At 29.2% G+C, this 21,114-nt stretch overlaps 1 protein-coding gene across 2 annotated transcripts in view; it reads left to right on the top strand.

The window, feature by feature from the left end:
* The window catches only part of LOC142321461 (uncharacterized), a 221,734-nt gene that overhangs the window by 84,699 nt on the left and 115,921 nt on the right, over positions 1-21,114 (top strand). Inside the window, exon 1 of one of the 2 annotated variants that reach the window (XM_075359561.1) lies at positions 10,938-11,062. The exons of the other annotated variant lie outside the window; for it this stretch is intronic. The gene's annotated coding sequence lies outside the window, so the exon portion shown is untranslated. Of the gene's footprint in view, positions 1-10,937; positions 11,063-21,114 lie in introns of those variants that run through there. 2 annotated transcript variants of the gene reach the window in all.

The raw sequence follows: 21,114 nt of genomic DNA, 5'->3' as shown, positions 1-21,114 counted from the left end.
CTGAGATTGTACAATACTACTCTTCATTTACATTCATACATATCATCATCATCCATCCTCTGAAGTAATATCTGACGGTGATTCCTGGAGGCTAAACCGGAAAAGAAAGACTACTTCCTTAAGCTTAATAAAAAAAACTCTTCTTCAGATGAATTTCTTCTTAACTTAAAGACAAAGAATTAATTTTGTTTTTTTTTTTTACTTTCGTTTCATACTTTTTGAACAGATCGCTTGAATAAAGTAATACTAATGAAAAATAATTTTTTGATTTTTGTATGAAAATAATATATTTAACAGCTCATAAAACGAATTGTTTGACCTATTAATTATTACCATCAACTGTTATAAAAAGCATAAGCAGCACTAAAATAATTCCTCCATCAAAATAACAAAATACTGACCGGTACCTTTCTCTTAAAAAATATAATTACCAACTAAGATCACTGCTCTATTCAGATAACATTCCCCTCCTGATTTCAAGTAATTTAACTGAATTAATGTTTCACACCAGAAAGGAATGCATTAATTTGTTGCTTTACACAACCCATGTCTGTGATATATATAAAAACATTTGAAGTACAATAGGCATCACTAAAGCAGTACTTGCTCTCAGACAAATGAAGTTCTCTGTAGAGCCAGTCTCCATGGTGAACAGGATAAAAGTGTCATTTTTAGGAATGAATACTATTTCAGCTTCAGTAGCCTTGGCATTCTAATAGAATACACAGGTGTTCAGAGACGTATTCGCCGAATTTCAGGAACCGATTCAGGACACCAAAATGAGCAAATAAAGTCTTATCGACTTAAGGCTTAGAAGCCAGTTTTGTGATTTTCAACAAAAAAATTATTTCTCAAGAATGGGTAAACCTACTTTAATTAAATTTGGCAAATCGAAGACTAGTGTCTTATTCTACAAAATAAAAAAATCCAAAATGGCAGCCATCTTAATTTTTTAATCTTCAGTAGATTTGTAATGATTTGTTTGATAAAATATTTAATTATTTAAAATAATTTATTAGGCATTTTATTTTGAAAAAATGACACCTCATTTGTAAAAATCCACTGACAAACAATCGAAGTATAACAGACAATTAATCCGGCAGTACGTTTTCGCAGCATGCTGTAAACTTATAATTATTATTAATTTACTATTATTATTTATTTATTATTAATAATTTTTATTACATTTAGTAGATGAAATAAAAACAGGTAAAAGATTATTAGCTTGCATTACGGTGTGAATGAATTCTGCCAAGTTAATTGTCTGCAATAATTCTATTGTTTGTCAACGGATTTTTACAAATAAGGTGTCATTTTGTTCAAAATAAAATTCTTAATAAATTTTGTAATAAGTAAAAATTTTAACAAATAATTACAAAGATATTGAAGATTAAAAAATTAATATAAAACTTTTGAAGGTGACGTTTTCAATATTTTTTATTTTATAGAATACCACACTAGTCTTAGATTTGCTAAATTTAATTAAAGTAGGTTTATCCGTTCCTAAGAAACAATTTTTTGTTGAAAATTACAAAATTCCGTCCAGAAGGAAAACAAAGCAAAATGGGGGTTATGTCAATATAACATTTTTTGCTCATTTTGGTGTCCTAAATCAGTTCTTGAAGTTCAGAGAATACGTCCTGGAACACTTCGTATATAAGTCGAGCTTATATATTTGGCCACATGGAACCAATCTACTCTTCGTTTTTTTAGTTAACTTGGTATGGTAATTTGTTATTCTTGAAAATGCGGTAATTTTTGGGAATGAATTGTGGTTTATATCAGTTTTCCTACAATAACTACAGTTATAGTGTTTAACATAAAATAAATTTAAGAAAAATAATCTAGAACTATATGATATAAAACCCTTGAAAAGAACATGCTCCTGTATTTTCTTTTTTTTTATTTTACAATAATTGTTAATTATAATCCGCTTTTTATCTGGAAAAGAAGGTGATTTTGATTTGAGTTTAATGGGTGTAACCGCCCAGACCCAGGAGAGGATCCTTAGATGGACATCAACGTATAATTTATAATTTTATGTTATTTATTATTGAAGTACTTAATAATACATCCTTTTACTACTGTAATAATACAATAGCAAATCCAGGAAATAACTTTAGGAGGAGACGTTTAAAGGCGTTGTCTTTATTTAGTTACGCTATAAATTTTGATTTCGTTACAAAAAAAATCGATATATATAGATATATAATTAAATATGAGTAAGTAAGTTAATGTAATTACAACGTTTACATCAGTTACGAGCGATTAAATCTTATGATAATCTGAAAGACTTTGGGATATCTATTCCAATTATATTTAATCTAAAGGTAAATGGGTTCTTTGTTCGTGAAATGGTGGCATCATAATACTTAAAACGGAGTTACACTCTGGTTTATTCTGGCCCGAAGCCAGTACTGAGAAATAGTAGCGCTAAAATAGTGTGCAGAAAATAGAACTATTTACAGGAACAAACAAAGATCACAAAATTATAAAAAAGGAATATAATTAAGGATGTAGGATAAAGTAAATATTTTTTAATAAAAGGATTGCCAGTTTTATGATATACCATAAATTCAGTCAAATCATTGATGATATCAAAAGAGAGATGTAAAAATATATTTATTTATCGTACAGTACGTAGATGTGCTGTGTCCAAAATATTCAAATAGCAAACTACATATATTCTAATATTTACATAAGTATAATTGCAAATTTCAGAATAGCTAAAAAATAACAACAGATTTTTTTCTACCATTTCACTTTAGGTGGGGTAGCACGTTGGAAATCTTGTGGATCTCCTGTTTATGCTCGCTATGGGAGTTCTTAATTAGATGTTCAACAGTTTGGAGTGACTCATAACATTCACAACCAACCGTAGGTGACATACTCCATTTGTTCACAAAATAATTACATCCACCATGTCCATTTTCTTACTTGAGTAAGTCTACACCACAGCTTTCTTGATAGACTAAAGCCCGGCACTTGCACCTTTTTTTTTTTTTTTAAGAGGTGGAGGAATCCCATTTACGGGCGCCTGAGCAGTGTCGGGCTCGCTAACAGGTTACGCCAGTTGTAACCAAGAGCGTATGTAAACCTGCGCACTATCGACTAAACCTCCACCCCTGACTTCCCTCTTCCTGGGACTACTTATAAAAACATTTCATCAGAAGAAGGGGTAATCGTCCACACACACAGTCATAACAATCCAACAATGTCACACACCATACAAACACTACTGGAAGGAATACAAACAGCACGTCAAATACATACACCGACAACAACACACAAGAACCTGCAGAAAACAGGACAAGCTACTAACATCCACAACACCCACGCGTTACACAGCCACACAGCCGTCAAGACAGAAATCTTAAATAGTCACACCACTTGCCAATAGCCACCATCAGATGCACGAGCAAAGTGTACCCGGCCTCATCGCACCCAGGCGACCCCCACACGTACACGTGGTCCCTTAGGCACTCAGCCGAGGACCTGTCAACCCCCACGCCTTCCGCCACCATTTTCCTCTGCGGGACTCCTCATATAATTGGAGCTTCCTCATGACCGTCCTGACGAATCTTTCCACAGTCTTCCAATGTGCCTCACCTTTTAATAGTACTCGTAGGGTATCTTCAGGGGGAAACATGTGCTCACGTCTCAGGTTGTCGAGCATCTCACTACGCTATATGGCGAATCGCGGGCACAAAAAAAAATCGTGGGGGTCTCTTTCACCTCGCATTCCAGACAATTTTCAGATTGATCGAGCCTGGACCGCCTCATTCCATTACCAGCAGCAGTTTTAGTACCACGAGATCTTCCACTGTTGTTTGATATTAAATTATTCCTCTATAAGCTTTAGTACCAGATCCTATAGTTTCCGAAATTTAAAAATAAAATAATTTTTATGACTGTGTATTGAAATCTCACTTTAAGCGCAAAAAATATTTCAAAGAATAGCGTTTCCCGAAAGTACCCATAGTTCGCGAAAAGAATGTAGTTGAAGGTATCTTGTTTTAAATTTTTATTCATACAACGCACTTAAATAATATAACTTTGTTTAAATAAAATTGTTTACCTCCTAAATCCCACTCATTAAATTGAAAGTAAAATGAAAGTTTTATTTACAGCTTTATAGTCATACGAAATTAAATTTGTTTTTTCATCCGCCCGTGCTTCTTCCAAGGAAATCATTAAGGGAAAGACCACCCATTTTTCCACCAGTATCAAAGTAAGAAAGAGGATCATCACTTAAATTAGTTGGGGTATGAGGTATAATTCTCCCTTCCCTATATACTCTCGCCGTTCACCATGGAAAAGAATTGAAATATTTAGATATTTCAACACTTCTTTTTAAATAAGTGAGCAAGTAAAATATTTTCTGGTATCAAAACGAAATAAACACCTTTAATTAAAAAAAAGTAACAAATGCAACAAAAATTAATATTTCATCTTAATTAATAATTAAATATCTTTAGAAATAAACATTTGACCTTGTTACCTAAGGCTTTATTGCATAATATTATCAGTCACGTATTGGTCAAAGAGTTTAATGATCTCTTAAACAGTGTGTCTAATTGATATAACGACTTTTCCTGCTCGGTACAGACATATAATTTTAAAAAATGTATGTTCCAGCTCTTCTAATATAAATGACTTTTCTATTAATATAATTGTAACTTTTAAATTTAACTATTAATATTTGATTTTGAAACAAAGTTCAAATAATTTACTTTTCTTATTAGAAATTGTTAAATCTAAGATATAAGCAACACGATTATAATTAATTTTCTTATCAACAGTGTGAAGTAAACAATGTTAGGATTACCTGTGCTACGAATCTAAGTAAGCTATATTATAGATAAGCCCTATAACAGGGCTGTTTGTGTGTGTGTGTGTGTGTGTGTGTGTGTGTGTGTGTGTGTGTGTGTGTGTGTGTTAGAACGACCTACATGGGCATAGATGTATAATACTAATACATCCTTCTAATCTGTATGTATGTATTATGTGCTGGTGTGTATTTTCTCTCACACATACTCGAGTATATTACAACCTCATTGCTTGTTGGACTGAAGATTAGAAGACCTACCTACCTCTCCTCTTCGCCTAGAATTGCTGTTATTAGTAGATATTATACTACCGGTCCAGCTGGTTTGTTGAGCAAGAACGTTCGCTGCTCTGGCCCATCCCGAAGCAGTCAACCATCGTGTATGTTCTCATAACATGGCCTAACCTACGTACTGCGTGTAACCTGTTGATATATCTTTACCACATCCTTTTATAATTTACGTGCAAATATAAATTTAATCATTTTTATTTACTTTAATCACGTCTAGGCACTTAAACTCTATATATATATATATATATATATATATATATATATATATATATATATGAATTTGTCTTTCTCGGTATACTCCAACAATTGACTCTTATCACAGAGCTGCTTGATATGTTGCAGGACCAGGATTTAAATCTATTGAAATATAAAATTAATCTTTAAGCAAAATTACGAAGAAGACTCTGTAATCTTAAAATTACAAAAAATATAACGAGTTGTACTATTAGCGTAATATATTTTTTCTAGATAATCAAAAAAATTAATTTTGAATGATTAAACATCACCTTCCGTACTATAGGAAAAGACTGTGTTTTTCGATACGAAAGTAACACATGCATTCGTAAAACAGTTTCTTCTGATTGATTTTAATTCTTTTATTTTTTAATCGATTGTTACAATAACTTCGATATTGTATCAATATGAAGTTCATCTGACAAACATTTTTAAAATTTTTGTAAAAACTTTTAATCTCCTTAAACTGAGAAATTATTTTTCTAAAACGTCATTTTCCTACAGGTCTTTTAAATATTTGCAAATATTAAATACTCCAAAGAAAAAATAATAATAATGACATAAAAATTTTATCAAAATCATATAAATTACTTTTTGAAAAAATCATTTTGAAAAAAAATGACTAGAATTAAAAGAAATAATTACTTTTTACGTAATAATAGTAATATATACAGGTGGGTAAAAAATAACGTCGATTTTAAAACTTTAACCAAACAGAATTTATTCAAAAGTCAACAATATTTTTACATATATTAATAGCACATATCCGAATATAAGTGGATTGTAATGTCAGAAAAATATCTTCCAAGGGTCTGCTTTACTTTTTAATTTACTTAAAAAAAAAACTTTAAAAAAGAAAAGAAATATTTTTAAAAATACTCACTGGTGTATACTAAACAAATAAACATTTGAAAATTTTCACCATTAGTGACCATTCCATCATTTCAACTTAAATTTCCACCATTCATTTGTGGAATTTCTTACATTTTAATTACTTCTGCAACTTTTCCACTAGTTCCCTTGAATTTTTTGTCGCCAACCTAATGAAATCTTCTCGTTCCTTGATGAGATTATGTTTCAGAACAAAGGATTCAAAACTGAATTTCACTTTTTTAGATTCAAAGTCAATTGGTAAAATGATGGTACAGTTTATAGTACGATAAAGACAAAAAAACTGCATAACTTGATTTTCAAAAATAATTAAACACAATCAAAATGATGTCAAAAACAACTAAACTACCTAACGTTTATTAATATGTAGTAACGTTATTAACACTTAACCACAATTTTATGACAACAATGATTAGTATTTAAATTAATTTCGAAACATACTGTTAGTGTTGCCAACCTAATCGTTCAAAAGTATGAATTTATTGTACTAAAAACAGCTATTATTAATTTTTATTATTTTTTTCAGACATTTTTCTGGCTGAAAAAATGTTTGAAAGACATTTGTTCTGCTTTAAGTTTTGAACTTAAATTTTTTTCTGTTTTATTTTTAAGTTTTGTTCTGTTTTATTTTTAATAATAAAAGTTTAATATTTTTTTGTTTTTTATAGATTTTATTACATCAGTTTTCTCAGAATTAAATTTTCTACAAGTTGTATAATAAAACTTACGCATTTATTAGTCATTTAACAAAGTTATTATACTTCAAACCTAAAAAAGCGTGTTTTTGGTCACCGATTTATTCTTTTTTACGTTGGATATCATGAAAACTATGAGAGGAACAGTTGGGACCTTTCTTTCTTTTTCTTTTTAGCCTCCGGTAATTACCGTTCAGATAATACTTCAGATGATGAATGAGGATGATATGTATGAGTGTAAATGAAGTGTAGTCTTGTACAGTCTCAGTTCGACTATTCCTGAGATGTGTGGTTAATTGAAACCTAACCACCAAGGAACACCGTTATCCACGATCTAGTATTCAAATCCGTGTAAAAATAACTGACTTTACTAGGACTTAAACGCTGGAACTCTCGACTTCCAAATCAGCTGATTTGGTAAGACGCGTTCACCACTAGACCAACCCGGTGGGTTACAGTTCTGGGGCCTGTTTTATTTGATTTTTTAGGTAAAAAAAAACCACAAGAAACCATTAAATTTACACCTTAATATAATGCCTTAAAAATTTCAGTCTGACCTAATTTCACCGAAGGACTGAAATCAGGGCGAAATTTTCGCTAGCCATAACTCAATAACAAAGGGTTTTCGGACATAGTTTGTATGAACATTTTCTTTATTTCAAGCACTAGAAACAGTTCCCAAACTACTTACTTCCCTTTCCTTCTGAATCACTCTGTGAACATATATATATATTCAGTGTGAGTGTGTGTTTACTATAATAATTGTGAAAAGTTCTTACAAAACCAGACGTTCAAAGATGAAATCTTGTTCAAAACTATAAAAGGTTTTAAAAGTTTGATCAATAATATATGAATAATACTATAAATTCATTCAGCTTTGACATTTTTATTAATAGTTGATAATGAATATGATCATAAATTGGTGACTTTTATGTTTTGGATTTGAGTCTTTTTTTATTCTGAAACTTTATAACCTGGTCTAATCAGGTTATAATACTCAATTTATTTATAGTTCTACAATTGTTCTCATTCAGTTGGCAGCAGGTCGACCAGACTGAGATAGTACCATTAATTGAACTTTTAATGTTAAACTTATACAAGTATCAGGCTTTAAAACCAGCTAAAAATAAAATATTTTAATTAATTTAAATCGGGTGTACCATTACAGGACACATTAGTTAGGTTGTAAACTTTTCGATAAATTTCATAATGAAGAGAAATTGAGATTTCATAATGAGAGATATTTAAGAGGGAAATATTGTAAAAAGAATATTTAGTGATATTTTAAAGCATCTTAAGTTGTCGTACGAAAAAAGTCAAAAAGAGAAATTTTTATTTCCCTCCCAGTCACATGTCTCACAGCACTGACTGTTCTGATGTAAATCATAAATTCTAATCAAATATTTATTAAAAATATTGTTTAATTGTTAGCTATATGGAGTTGTGTAACTTTAAAACGTATGCTTTTTCGTTAAATTGCACCAAGAAAGAGATACGTTTCTTAATTCAGAAATGATTAAATCAGTACAGAAATAAATAAATATGTGGTTTTCAGCTGAAACATGAAGAGAGTTGCTTGACTGGAAGTAAGATCCATGAATGGATTATTCGCTTTAAAAAAAAAAAATCGTATTTCTCTCTGATGAGTATCGGAAGGGTAGACGCTCCACTTCAAAAATAATGTCAACGTCGAAGCGGTTACAATAAATGAATTATAATCAACAAATTAAAGTTGATAAAGTTGCAACAAAGAGCTGTATGTAAGCTATGACTTTGTATTTTGAATCATCTACGATTCTTTAAACTCCCGAAAAGTATGTTCTCGTTCGGTTCAACGACAACCGATAAAGAAAATCCTTTTGAAAATTTACTAGAACGTTTTGAAACTTGCAGATGTAGATGAAAAAGAGTAATTTCTAAAACGGATAATAACCGTTAATGAGATGGGTCTGTTTCTTTGAACCTGAGAATAAGCTGACAGTTTAATAAGGAAATATTTTCTATCTCCTTAAGAAAAAAATTCAGAACAAACACATCTACAGGAAAGTTGAAGACGATATTTTGAGGTATGGAAAATCCAGTTTTTATTCAATTCACACGCAAAATTGAAAGTGGGAGTAACGAAAACCACTATGACCTACTTTTATCAATGATGGAAAAAATTAAGCCAATCTAAGAAAAAAATGATGATTTTGCTTCAGGATACTTCTCGATGACATAAAATATTCTTTTCCAATAAAATATTCTTTGTCTTTCTTTTTTTCTTTATCTGCTTAGCATCTGGAACCACCGTAAGGCATTACTTCAGAGGATGAATAAGAATGATATGAGTGAATGTAGATGAAGTGTAGTCTTGTACAGTCTCAGGTCGACCATTCTTGAGATGTGTGGTTAAATGAAACCCAACTACCAAAGAACACCGGTATCCCCGTTCTAGTATTCAAATCCTATAAAATTGTCTTTACTAGGTTTGAACCTTAGAACTCTCGACTTCGAAATCAGCTGATTTTCGATGACGAGTTTACCACTAGACCGACCCGATTGGTTAATATTCTTTTTCTCCAAGATCTCGGTTTTTGAACTACTGGACTATCAACCTCACCTGAATCTAAGCAATTTTCATCTTTTTACCCCAGTGAAAAAAGTGCCATTTTTTTGTTCTTATGAAGAGGTCTTAGAAGCAGTGAAAAATTGACTGCATATTTCAATTTTTTCCAGGCAGGAATTAAAAAAATTAAATCCATAAAAGTAGGAAGAAATTATGTTGAAAAACAAACACATTTGATTTATGTTAGTTCGAGCAAATAAAAATAATGGTCTTTTAACTTGGATTCTTTTTTTATTTATTCTCTTAGAAAAAAAACTATAAAGGATGAAATAAAAAAAAATAAAAGTTAAAGATTATCACCTTTTTTATATACGCGTATATAAAAAAGGTGATTGAGATAGTGTAGGTAAAATTTAGTTTGGTTAACGTTTACCGCAGTGTAAGAGTAAAGTAACAGAGAATGATGAATCAAAGAATTGGTGACAAAATACAAGTGTTTAATTGCAGTGAAACTGAAGGGCTTAAAAATACGGTATTATCATAGATTCTTAATATGCTTAGATGAACTGATAATTATCGAAATTAAAATTTTTTTTTAAATTCGAGAGAAGGAACTTTTCAGATAGGATTTTGTAATCCACCGGGTTGGTCTAGCCGTGAACGCGTCTTCCCAAATCAGCTGATTTGGAAGTCGAGAGTTCCAGCGTTCAAGTTCTAGTAAAGTCAGTTATTTTTACACGGATTTGAATACTAGATCGTGGATACCGGTGTTCTGCGGTGGTTAGGTTTCAATTAACTACATCTCAGGAATGGTCGAACTGAGACTGTACAAGACTACACTTCATTTACACTCATAGATGTCATCCTCTGAAGTATTATCTGAAAGGTAATTACCGAAGGCTAAACAGGAAAAAGAAAAAAGGTAGAATCTTATAAAATAATTAATAAAATTATCGGGTGATTGATTGATATTTCTGGTTATTAAGTTTAATGTAAACATTAATATACGTAAAATAGATTACTAAAAATGTATAATTTTATAAATATTTTCGTATTAAAATTTTTCTTAGAATAGGAAAGAGATTAAAAATTGAATCAAATCAATCTGATAAAAATGATATTAAATAATTAATAAACAAAATAAACCTAAAATAGAGCATAACTAATTACCGATTAAAAATCACGGACCATATTAAGTAAATGCCAAATGATTGAACTTTCATCTCGCAATATTATTTCAGTTATCAATTATATTAGTCTAATTGACCCTAACCAGGCGATTTGTTTTTTTTTTAATTTAATAAAAAGTGTCATTGTTCATTGTCATTATGATAATTATTAAAGCAGTTATGACACAATTAAAATTACACAGTTACAGTTGTAACACCAGTGTGTTGAAACAGTTTAGTTTTTAGAATGAAAGTGAAACGTTTTGTGTTTGTACATCGGATAATTTCTTTCAATTTTTATGAATAACCAATCAATATTAATGAATTAAACTATATAATCGGATTACAGATATTTCCGTTAGTTATTCTACTTGTGGTATTGGTCAAAACGCTGCACTGCGTACAGGTAATAAAAGATTTTTAGCTCTTATAAGTGAAAACAATAAAATTAAAATTGATCTGAATTTCTTTAATGCGTAGTTTATAGATACGATGGTTTGCCAGTTATCATTACAAATACCCAAAATTAATACCATATTGCGTTTTCCTTTATTTTAAATAAGTAGTACTGTATTTCAATGGCAAACCGATTACGTTGAAACCAAAATTTACGAAGAACAACAGCACAGTTCACAGTACTCGATACACTTAATGTACATTACAGAATGATTAAAAAATGATACAGTAATGTTCATTGTTGGTCAGCTATTGTTGTTTATTGCCAACTTTGAAATAATCATTTTTCAAATAATTTATTACATTTGGCCATTAATAAAAAAAAATATTATCTAAGTAATTTTTATTTTACTATTGTGTAATTTCCAGTTTTTTAAAAATATTTTAACAGTAAATTTCGTTTTTACAAATTTTTCACATCATCAATAAAGAATTTGGTTTTTGATTACATTAAGCAAGTACTTCTCTGACAAATGTTTTAATGTATTTGTTTCTAAATAAAATTAGAATTTTCTAAGTTTTCTTTGTTTTATTCAACTTATCTTACACCATTTTGTTCAGAATTAAATTGTCAACAAGTTTTTTTTAAAACATTTTGTGTGTTTATTACCCATTTAACAAAGTTATTGTTAATAATAAAAAAACAGGGGTTTTTACTCCCAATTTATTTTTTACCTCAAATTTCTCAATAACTACTGCAGATACGGTTCTGGGACCTATTTTATTCGATTTTTCAAGTCAAAACTTAAGAAATCCCTAATTCTGCTCCTTAATTTACGCTATAAAAATTTCAGTTCACCCCTCATTTCATCGGGGTAGCTGAAATCCCAGCGAAATTTTTCACTCGCCGTAACTCACAAAACGAAGGATTTTAGGAAATACATTTGTATGAACCTTTTCCATTATTTTCACGAGTAGAATAGGTTATGAAAATCCTGGGAGAAGTTCGTGATACACTCTGTACAAATACATGAGCATTTACTCGTGTGTATGTGTATATATATATATATATATATATATATATATATATATATAACTCAGCTTTGGCCTAATTTTTGACGCCATCAGACAAGGGTACATCACGGAACCCATATTTTTTCCCCGGTGTCCAGAGCGATATTGGCTAAACTTAAAGGACTCATTCAGGACATCAAAATAACCAAAAAGGTTTAAATGGACAAATCCCCTACTCGCTTCATTTTACCTTTACCTTTACCTCTACCCGTCATGTTGTCTTTTTCAATAATCTTAAAAATGCGTTAAGACAGTCTAATGACTTTCTCGGTAAATTTACAGCAAAATATTTTCTATAAAATAAATAAATTTGAAAATGTTATCTTTTAAGAGTCCAAAATGGTAACCATTAAAGCTCGAAATGTAATTGAAATATTTTCTTGTAAGAGAAACATACAACAAGTTATTAATTTTTACATGATCAACTCTTTAGCGATTTTTTTTCTTTACGACCACGTTATTCAAATTTATTAGTGAATTAAATTTACTTTTGTGTATGCAGTAAAATTATTTTATTTAAATTATTATTACTCTTAAAAATTTATTATCGATATGATAAGTAGAACAGAAATATTATTTTTTCCCTACCATCACTGAAATACATATTCGTTATTTAATTACAGTAATTGATAAAATCCTTATATTAAATTAGGTATTTAATTGAAAATATTATTTTCTATTTTGTAGAACTATTATTTCTTGATTAAAAAAACTCCCAAATTGTTTACAACGCAAAAAGGTAAAATCGTGTTTTTCTAAAAATATAAATTACACACTTCTTGTTGTACGAGATTTTGAGGTAAAATAGTGTAGAAAACAATACTTTGTTACTTTGTTTCTAGCTAAATTATAATAGATCAAACTCCGGTCACATTAATTTAGTACTCAAATTATAACATAAATCACTGCTTCAAGCACTATTACTTTGGGTCACAATAAATACTTGTTCGTATGTGATGCAAAATAATAAATATATATTAGAAAATGATATTCTGGCTAAAGATAAGACATTGAGAAATATTTGAGTAGAAGATTTGCTGACACACTATCTAAATGTTTCATTTAGGGAAAATTTTAATTGTAGGGATCAATTTTCCATTTTTATTTAATACTATTTCCTATAATTTTTTTCGAAAATTTTTACTTATAAAAAAGGTTTTATAAATTTTATTTAAGTTTTTCCTTTAGTTTTTGTTTATTTTGATAAAATTTATACCTAGTGATCAAAACAGATAAATATTTTCAAAAGAATATTTTGTTTACCCAAAAGGGAAACGAAGACAGGATTTCACTTCCCTCTTAACCACCTGATCTTACTTAATTTTGACGGTATAAAACTCAGAAAAATATCGTCCAGGAGTGACTGACTACTCCTGTTAAAATTTTTGAGAAATATATTTTAACTATATATTTTACCTAATATATTTTTAAATATATATTTTTGTCTTGTTATTTCTAAACAACGGAAAAATTTTATCAGGAGGCGACTAAAGAATATTTTAATTTACAATAGCTTAGATTGTAACAGGCAAATCTTAATATAAAATCGGTTCTGTTATTTTTGCCTGATGTTAATTCACAGATAAAAAGCGGAAATATAAATTCAGATAGTTTTCTATAGAATTTCAAACTAATTTGTAAACAAGTTATTCTAAGTAATTCATTTACAATTTATATAATAAATAAAAATTTTTCCCTTATTAGGCTGTAATGTATATGGTATTTTGAAACAGGTGAAAACTATACCGATGTCTGTACGAAACATACGTCTTCTATACGTAATAAAAAATGTAGAACAACAAATTTTGTTTTATTTTTTTTATATGCAGTATTTAAAGAATTTATTTACGACTATATCATTTTCTCTTTATATATATATATATATATATATATATATATATAATTTTTTATTTAGTATACTTAATTTTATATCATTTTCTTCTAAGACACTGTAAAATTGCTAAAATATCAAGCAACCAAATTGAAAAAAATAATAATTTTAATACGAAATAAATTTATTTTTAATATATAGCACTTATTAAAAAATAAACAAAAATTGTTATAAAATTGCCATGTAATGATTCAAAAACTACTTCAAATTGTTTTTTACTCGAATTCAGACATATCAAAAAAGAGTCATTTTTGTACCTCTGAATATATAAAATCATTTCTCTCCGTAATTTATTAACATTAACTTTTTTTAAATATATAATTATGACAATCTCGTTTGCCAGAATAGATACATATTTTTAAACTTTAATGTACCAAATTTTTTTAAGGTAAGATCTTATTTTCCTTCTTAAAATAACTATAGCTTATTTTTAATATTATTATATTTATTTAGGTTTCAGAAAGAGTGTAATATAAGAAAGAATGTTTCGGCCCTTAGGATAATTTTAAAATGCAAGCTTAAAAAGAATAAAGTTATAAGAATATAAACCAACATGGAATTAATAATCGAATAAAACATCTGAAAATGTAGAAGTATTATTTGGAAAGTGGAAGATTTTTTAAATAAAAAATTACGTTATATCAATTTTTCCCCTAATGTATAAGTTGCAATCTGTTCAGCTAGTGAACAATAAACAATCCCCCCCAGTGACCTAGTGAGATGAGGCTGATACGTATGATGGTATAAATGAGTTGTAGCCTTTTACAGACTTAGGTCGACCATTCCTGAGACATGTGGTTAATTGAATCCCAACCACCAAAGTACAGTGGCATTCACTGTCTAGTATTCAAATCCGTATAAAAGCGAATATCTATTAATAGAATTTGAACCCCAGAATCTTCGACTTCAAAAATGAGTTGTTAAACAACTGATTTACGAGACGAGTTTACCGCTAAACCTGCCCGGTGATTTTTAGGCGATTTGAAGATGACTTTTTTCTTAATCTTGACCACATGGTTATCTGCTTGGAGGATGGTTTATTGTACCATATCCATCTTTAATCTCTTCTATTCCCTGGTAAACATTTAAAACAGCTTCCATTTCTTTTTAAAGCATGTAAAATCTTCTTCTTTTTTTTGCCCGTTCTACTGATTCTTCTTATACTGTTTTAATCGATCCTTAATATTGTTATACCGCAGTAATACGTAGTCTGTTATCGTTCAAATATTCGAAGTATTTTTACGCAAAATATTACGTGAAATTTATTTGATAATTCATGTTTTCATATTGCAGTAATATGAGAACATTAATGAGCCCATAATGTTTTCTGGTCCCTCGTAATTTTTACATTCCTGGTTATCATACTTCTAGAGGCTATACTGCAAGAGGGAAAGAATAGTAATCAGTCAAAACATGGGGTTATGGGTTTTTTGCATTTCTCCACGTTTTATTACCAGAAACCCCAAAAAAAACAAAAAAAGTGAGAGAAATATTCGTACGTACTTATGTATGTGTGTTGGCGTGTTTGAAGATTAATAATTTTTTACTGGATGAACCGATTTGATCAAATTTGGCACACAGATTTGTCTACATGGGAAAATTTGTTAGTAAAGATTTGGAGTCAATATTTACAGATATTGAGGGTGAGGGTGGGGTAGATAATTTCTTTACGGTCAATTTTCTCAAAATTTTGCAAACATAACCCCAACTTTTTATTACACTGTACATACGTACATTTTTATCTTACCATTTAAAAAAGATTTACCACCAGATTCTCTCACTTCCAAAAAAAAAACCGAAATAGTTATTTTTAATTTATTCCATACTTTTTAACCAAATTTTTCCTGTCTTCCTAGGCATAGTAGTTGTGCAAACGACCCAAAAAAAAAAACACTTTGGAAGTAATGTTTGGGGTAGAGAATCCGATGAAAGTTTAAAAATATCGAATTTTTTGAATTTTTAAAACTTTTTTGGTTTATTTAACCTTTTAAAAATTACCTATTGAAAAACTTGTGTGGGTGGGTGGATGTGTGTGTGTGTGTGTGTGTGTGTGTGTGTGTGTGTGTGCCCGTTACACGCACGGGTTACGTTAATACGAAATCAAGCAAAACTGATGTTGTATTCTAATTGAGCACCAAAAATGCCATGATAGCACCGAACTTGATAATTTTCGGAATAATCGAGAGGTATATGAGGGAGTATCAGAGCATCACGCAAGAACCAATCGACAGATTGCTTTCAAACAATCTATTCATAGATTGAGGCCTTAGGTCCCTTGGGAGGGTAAAGAAAGGGGGACACAGAGCTTCTATGTAAAAAACGAAGGAAACGATGGAGGAAAGAGAGCTTATCAGTATTTTTCTCAAAACTATGAGGATAACGAACGCAGCGGGGATCCAGAGGGCTCCGCCTCCTGGCCTGACGAAAAGGGCGAACGAAGCAAGCCCTGACCGGCTAGTATTACAATAAGATTTCATCATAACTCACTCCCATTACTTTCTTTTTATTGGTTGTACATTTTTCACTGAATTTTTTTTTTTGGTTTTTTCCATTTAACATAGTAGTCCAATCAAAAAATTTCTTTGGAGGTAATTTTTAGCAGTGGGGAAGCAGAAAAAAAAATATCGATTCTTTGAATATTTTAAAATTTTTTCATGCATTCTTATTTTTCCACTTTATAAGAATAAATAAATAACCAGTGCCAGGAAAGTATAAAAACTTTGTTGTCAACTTTTTTCATATGACATTTATTTTAAATCTATTCTAAATAATTATATATCAATCTTTTAATAAAAAAATTAAACTAAAATTAAAAAAAGTAAACAAATAAATAAACTTAAAAAATTATATAAATTAAATTAATTTGAAATAATTCCGCATTAAAAAATGATTTTTTTTCTTTTCTCTTTAAATTTCAACACTTTTTGAAATCAAATTAAAGGTTATCAAATTATTGATACTTATTTTTAATTTGTCGCCAACTTCAAAAGGTCAAATTTAAAGAAGAATAAAAAAATTATTTTGATATTTTTAAATTAATTTTTTTTTTTTAAGTAGATGAGTTAGGCTACATTATTGTTGTTGATTATTTATAATAAATACTTTAAAAAATTATCTTTGTGATAACCTTTATTGTAAAAATCATTCTTAATCAATAAGACAACAAACTCATTTTCATTTTTATAATCAACGTATTTATCATTACTGTTAAATAGTGGTATAATATACCACTATACAGTATACCACTATGGTATAAGATACATATATACAGTATCTTGTATATATGCGTGCGCGCGCGTGTGTGTGTATGTGGTATTTGAGTATGTACCTTTTAATATTTTTTATATACATATTCATGTATTATGTATCGTATGACTTGGTGTGTACATATGTTTTTTTACTTCAGTTGGAATTAATTACGTGCATAAAATTGCATGTTACGTATATAATTTAATGTATCATTAATTTCAATCAATCGATAATCATTATACTAGTACTTGTATTTATAACCAATTATTACCAGGATGTACAAATGTAGTAAATATAAAAAGGATAAATTATGTAACAGTACTTTGATTATAATATTAAAGTATTATATCTATTATAAATGGAAACATAACAACAAACTTGTTGAAGAGTATCGTTGACTGACTAAGTATGAATTTCGTATGTATCACAAAGACAATAAAGTTCATAATAAAAAAAAAAAAAAAAATTTTCATGACTTATTTTTACATGCTTCTTTCTGTTCTTTGATATTTATTTTAGCATTCTTAACCAATGTGTTAACAATTCGATTGTTTACTGAAATAGTTAACGCTTAGCTTTTAACTACTTTTTTGTGAAAAATAATTCATTTATTAACTTGTAAGCAGAAAAAAAGTAATTTTTTATAAATATAATTATTATAAATACAATTTATTTTTAAAATAATAAACTTTAGAGCATAAATTCATAATTTTTTTTATTTGTTACTTTCCAAGCTGTATGGTTACACTACATAGCTACATGAGTTATACCTAAACTCTATGCTAATCGAGTGAAATTTTGCATTTCGAAGTTTTAGCAGATCATAACGTTTCATGGCCTTCTCTTATAATAAAAAAAATTTTAGCATTGAAAAGTTCCGGAAGGCTACATTGGTCTCTTTTTTCGTCATATTTCCAGAGTGGATGGATCAATTTTGATGAATTGTATAAATTAAATTTCCACTTACCAACAATTTAAAAAGTGTGGCGGAAAATTAATAAAAAATAAAAGAATTAGCAATTATAAGTAATGTCATTTATTAGTCGTTTTGCTATTCCGAGCGCTTTCGATTATGATCTCTTTATTTTGTGTTAATTATTCAAATTACCTTTTAAACCTACTTCTTTAATTAAAAAAAACATTCATGATACTACTAATAGATGTAATTCTATTGATTCCTGTAATTTAAATTCTCTTTGAAATCTTTAGCTATACTTTTACTGAATTTGAATTTCTGTATTACTATAAATGTTTCCGTATAGTGATCGTTGGTTTCAATAACGTTACTTCTTAAATATGTCATCAAAATACTAAAGAAGATTAGTTGTCAAACTTTAATTGAACTTTCGTCTTGAAGGGAGAGCGGACAATTTTTGAATAAAAAAAAGTAATTTAATTACAAAATTTATTGATGTTCAGCGATTCAATAAACTTTTTAAATAAGTTACCACATATGTTTTCTTTTTCTAAAGCTTACCCAGAAGTTTTAGTTTTCATAGATTGGTTTTAAATTTTCCTTTCCCAACGCTTTTTAATATAGAAAAAAACTATAATAAGGAAAAACACTGTGATGGCTCAACATTTTTTGGTATAGGTATTTTGCATTTTTCGACGTTTTGATGTCAGTTTATAAAATATCCTGATAACTAGACAGTACTTTCCTAGTACTTTCGGAGCTGTTACTCCATCTTCAGGGATTTTCTAAAAGATTTTAATTTAAATTCAGATCAATAATAGTTTTTAAATTAAACTTTTATGTTCATAACAGTCGGTCGACAAGAATAAAATTAATTCGTACGTCAATAAGACAGTAACTATTATAACAATTTAATTTAAAAACGATTATTGATTTGAATTTAAATTAACATCTTTTAGAAAATCCCTGAAGATGGAGTAACAGCTGCGAAAGTACTAGGATTTACTCTTTTTAAATTGTTGGTCAGTGGAAATTTAATTTATATAAGTGTATTAATACCAACGGCGCCAAATGCTTAGTAAATTAAATTTTAATGAAATTTGGCGCAATGATTTTTGTATATAAGTCATTGATACCATTTAGTTTTGGTCACAATCGATCATGAGGACAGTGAATCAGCAGGACCTTATGGGTCCTGTATCTCAAAATTTTACTCAAAAGCTAAGTAAATTTTTCACATAACTTAATACTCTTTAAGTAGCTAAGATATTTTTTTTTTTTGCTGATGGTGTTTGGTTAGTTGCGAACAACATTTTTGGTGGTAGTTTGTTAATTTGCCTTGAATTTCGAGACATTTGCTAGAAATTGTCTTAATAAAAGTAGAACTAGGCGCGGGGTTCGTGCTTCCGCGAGCTCAGTTAGATAGTTCAGAGAGCAACGATGTAGGATATTCCTGATGTCTGGACGAGGCCTACAGCGAAGACAAAAACTGAGTTTAAAAATCACCGTTGTAAATGTCTACCGAGACATTTACATGGGTGGCATCGCAACGAGGCCTGGCTTATTACTATGAGATGTAAAAAATCAGAGGGCGATAGACGACTCCCGTTAAAGGGCTAGGAAAGGGAGGGGGGGGTCGACCGGAAGCGTCACAAGGCGGGTGTCTTCCACTATGGGGTTGAGATAATATTTTATGGTGTTACACAAACACCCATAAATAAGAAATGATAAAAAAAAGATTATTTGTCATTCATGGATTTTAAGTCATATCCTTGTACTAATTAAATTATTCTATCACATCAGTATGACACTTTGGTTATATGTATATGGGCGATTTCGTTTAGAATAGAAGGTAATAATTTTTAAATTAAAAATTCTTTAATATCAAAATTATTTCAAGTTAAAATTGGTTTAATTTTTAAAATTAGATAACTTTTATATCGGAAAGTCAATTATAAAACAATATCTAACAAAAAGGTCAGGTAAACTTAATTTTCATTAATTTATTCATAAGTTAACTTACCAAACCGGTTTTTCAAGTGAGAATTTGCCACAATCATTTTCTTATTTGGTTCTTCTTTTCTTAGCATCGACATCTTCTTATTAGATAAGCTAATAATTTTCAGTATAGTTTTTAAGATATTGCATTTTAAAAGCTATTTTTAGATTTCTTATTACTCATGTTTAGTTGTTAAATAACACAACTTCACTTAATGTATCAATTTACATCCTTCTAATCTTAAATCTAATCATCTTACAGCCTCGACGTTTTAAATTTAATTATTTCTAAAACATTTTTTCTAATTTCTGAATGTATCTTTAATGACAACAAATTATTTTTTGTAATAAAACAAACGTATCATATTCCTAAACTTAATTTTTTCTTTACGTCGTTAATTTTTTATCTTAATGACAATTTTTGGGAGATTTTAAATATATATATGTATATATGATATTTATATATATACATATATATATTTAAAATATAAATATATATATATATAAATTTTTCTATCATAATATTTATTTATATCTATCTTAATACTTAACCCGCCGGGCTAATCTATTGATTAAATTCGTTATCGCAAAATCAGCTAGCCGATTTTCGAAATCGAGAGTTCTAAGATTCGAGTCCTTGTAAAGACAGGTGCTTTTATATGGATTTGAATGCTAGACTGGAATACCGGTGTTCTTTGGTGGTTGGGTTTCAATTAACCACGCGTCTCAGGATTTGTCGGACTGAGTCTGTTCAAGATTACACATTTACATGCCAGACTAGGCACAGATGCCTTGGCATCTCTACAGAGTACTGTTGACATCATGTCACTGAGCTGTTACAACTATGTATCCTGGTATACATAAATAAATTCATCCTTACATATTTAATATTAATTTTTATTACTGCATTATATATTGTTATTATTACTATTAT

Source organism: Lycorma delicatula, chromosome 3 (genome assembly GCF_047948215.1).
Source record: "Lycorma delicatula isolate Av1 chromosome 3, ASM4794821v1, whole genome shotgun sequence".
Taxonomy (NCBI): domain Eukaryota; kingdom Metazoa; phylum Arthropoda; class Insecta; order Hemiptera; family Fulgoridae; genus Lycorma; species Lycorma delicatula.
The sequence above is the reverse complement of the archived record's forward strand: the minus strand, read 5'-3'. Positions and strand labels throughout refer to the sequence as shown.